This window comes from Urocitellus parryii, chromosome 5, assembly GCF_045843805.1.
Source record: "Urocitellus parryii isolate mUroPar1 chromosome 5, mUroPar1.hap1, whole genome shotgun sequence".
NCBI classification, from domain to species: domain Eukaryota; kingdom Metazoa; phylum Chordata; class Mammalia; order Rodentia; family Sciuridae; genus Urocitellus; species Urocitellus parryii.
The window spans coordinates 62,264,308-62,267,774 of NC_135535.1; the positions used below are offsets into that span (position 1 = coordinate 62,264,308).

Consider the following 3,467-nt stretch of genomic DNA (forward strand, 5'->3'; position numbering starts at 1 on the left):
CAAAGAATCTTCTCTCTTGAAAAGAAATTGTGTTTCTCTGGTGACATGTAGGAAAGATTTCCTGTTTGACCAATATGAATGATTGTCTTATATCTTTATAAAGCACATGAATGCAGTTCTTATTTATTTACTTATGTATTTTGGTACTTGGGATTGAACCCAGGGGCACTTAACCACTGAACCACATCCCCAGGCCCTTTTTTTGTATTTAGTTTAGAAACAGGTCTCACTGAGTTGCTTAGTGCCTCACTAAGTTGCTGAGGCTGGCTTTGAACTCTCCATTCTCCTGCCTCAACCTTCCTAACTACTGGGATTACAGGTGTGCACCACTGTGCCCAGTTGGATGCATTTCTTTTAGTCATGAAAACTATCCAACTAATTTCACCTTGTTCACTAAAAAATCTTCTATTTATCATATTTGCCTTCCAAAGTAGTCCACTCTTCTATCAGCTAATAGAATCATTTAAGCACTGTGAGTTTTATATAGAAATATGTAAATCCATCCTATGGCTTCTATGTCATGCTCTTTTAAATTTGGTCAGCATAAGTGAGTTCTTTTTTTTTTTTTGGTAGTGGGGATTGTTGAATCCAGGAGGCTACCACTGAACTAAGTCTCCAGCCATTTGTATTTATTTATTATTTATTTTGAGACAGGATCTCACTAAATTGCTTAAGACCTCACTAAATTACTAAGGCTGGCCTTGAACATGGAATCCTCCTGCTTCGGCCTCCTGAGTCACTAGTATTAAAGGGGTGTGCCACCACATGTGGCATAAGTGAGTTCTTCCAACTGAATTAATTGACCAAAATTGAACTTCTGGGTTTAAGCCAAGATCTGGATCTTCTTACAGAAAACAAGCCAGCAACTTTTTTGTTTCTTTTTGGTTTGTTTATTTGTTTGTGGTTCCCAGGATTGAACCCAGTTGGACTTTACCACTGAATTATACTCCTAGCTACCCATCCCTTTTATTTTATTTTATTTTAAAAATAATTTTATTTTATTTATTTATTTTTTATGTGGTGCTGAGGATCGAACCCAGCGCCTCACATATGCTAGGCGAGCGCTCTAACACTGAGCCACAACCCCAGCTCCCATCCCCCTTTATTTTAAATTTTGAGCATGGTCTCACTAAGTCACTGAGGCAGACCTCAAATTTAGGATCCTCCTTCATCAGCCTCCCCAGCCACTGGGATTATAGGCATGCACCAAGCCCAGCTAAATCAGCAATGCTTCTATTTATTGTCACTAACATCAACTCAGGGTTGAATGGAGTTTTCAGAGAGAGAGTAAGAGGAGTTTTTAAGTTTCGTTTTTCCATTGTAAAGTAAACTGGAGACTCAGAAAAGTCATTCATACTGTCTGGGGAAAAAAAGTTAAAAATTGCCAGGGGCCACATAGTTCACCTCATTGAAGCTCCACATACCTTAACTCCACCCCAGGCTTGCTCTGCCTCTGGTTATAGCCATCTTAGGCTGAAATGCAGAATGGGAAATAGACTGAATGGTGGTCATTGCAGGCAGCAGTTCCGAGTGTCCCCCTGGAATTGTGGGCACATCCCTGCCACAATGTGACTGATTAGGGCTCCCTGAGCTCAGAAGGGCATTCCTGGCAGTGACACAGGTCTTGGGGAGAGAGTGGAAGAAGGGTAGCATCTTTCTTTTTATTGGGGGTGGTGGTGATTGGGGGTGGTACCAGGGATTGAATTCAGGGGCACTCAACCACCAAGCCACATCCCTAGCCCCATTCTGTGTTTTATTTAGGGACAGGGTCTCACCAAGTTGCTTACCTCCTTGCTTTTGCTGAGGCTGGCTTTGAACTTGTAATTCTCCTGTTTCAGCCTCCCAAATCACAGGGATTACAGGCATGTGCCACTGCTCCCAACAGGGTAGCATCTTTCTGATGCAACAACAGTTGGCTTAATCTCTTAATCTCTGTCTCCCCAACATAGGGCTATGATGAAACTTAAGTCCACAAAGAGGAAGATTCCTGCTACTTATATCCAAAGGGATGGGTATTGATTGGAAAAACTTTTCCTCTTTTTTTCAGTGCTGCAGATTGAACCCAGAAGAGCCTCATGCATATTAACCAAATGTTCTACCACTGAACTACACTGACAGTTCCCTGGATGAACTAGACTGCTGTTTGAGATCCAGCCCAACCTCTGAATTACTTTGTCACCCTTCCTCAGAACTCTATCACACATTGTCAGCTGTATAGAAATCAACATTGCTGTGGAGCAGAACTGGATGTTAGCTGTGTGTGCTCCCAAGGGAAGGCCTCAAAATAGGAATACCTCTTTCTTCTTAAAGAAGTAGAAGGCCATGCATGAGAGAATAGATACAAATAAACTAGTGGATTTGGTATGGAAAGAATAAGACAGGATGATTGCATCTATTTTATCAATGAAATGTGAGGCAAGGTCTTCATCTGCTGAGAGGAAAGTGGAGATGGTGTTGGAGATATTAGAAGAAAGAAGGTGTGAAACAGTCATTGCACAGAGTGGAAAAAATAATTCACTAGGGAAGTAAAAAATTAGTTTACAATGTTGTGTTTTGGAGATGTAAATTTAAAGTTATAGTAGTTAGCAAGATTCTGAGACTTTTTTCCATCAATGTTTAGCTGTCCACATATAGACAAGGATAAGACAAGTAGAATTATTTCCCAAGGTAAGTGTGATGGAGGGGGAGAGGAGCAAAAAAAAAAAAATGTCTGCAAGTTTATGTTTCTGAATATGAAGAGGGAATGAAGAATGGTTTAAGAAAGGGGGATAAGGAGCTGGGGTTGTGGCTCAGTGGTAGAGCACTCGCCTTGCACGTGAGAGACCCTGGGTTCGATCCTCAGCACCACATAAAAATAAATAAACAAAATAAAGATATTGTGTCCATGTACAACTAAAAAAAATATTTAAAAAAACAAAGGGCTGGCGTTGCGGCTCAGTGGTAGCGTGCTTGTCTAGCAAGCTCGAGGCCCTGGGTTCGATCCTTAGCACATATAAAAACAAATAAAGGTATTGTGTCCAACTACAACTAAAAAATAAATATTAAAAAATATTTTTAAAGAAAGGGGAATAAGGAGCTGGGATTGTGGCTCAGTGGTAAAGCACGTGCCTAGCATGTGTGAGGTACCGGGTTCGATTCTCAGCACCACATAAAAATAAATAAAGGCCCATCAAATAATAAAATATTAAAAAAAAAGAAAGGGGAATAAATGAATTATTTAAAAAACAAAATAGGGCCAGGTGTGGTGGCACATGTTTATAATCCCAGTGGCTGGGGAGGCTGAAGGAGGAAGATCTCAAGTTTGAGGTCAGCCTCAGCAACTTCACAAGACACTGTGTCAAAATTTTAAAAATTTTTAAAAAGTGCTGAGAATATAGTAGCAAAAGGACTCCTGAGTTAGATCTCCAGTGTCACAGAAAGAAAAGAAAAGAAAATATGGGCCAGGAGTATAGATCAGTGGTAGAGAA

General features: G+C 40.4%; 1 non-coding gene across 1 annotated transcript; it reads left to right on the plus strand.

The window, feature by feature from the left end:
* Positions 1-2,777: 2,777 nt before the first annotated feature.
* Positions 2,778-2,850, plus strand: Trnaa-ugc (transfer RNA alanine (anticodon UGC)). Its single transcript has one exon. It is a non-coding gene; the product is annotated as a tRNA-Ala (tRNA).
* Positions 2,851-3,467: the final 617 nt, after the last annotated feature.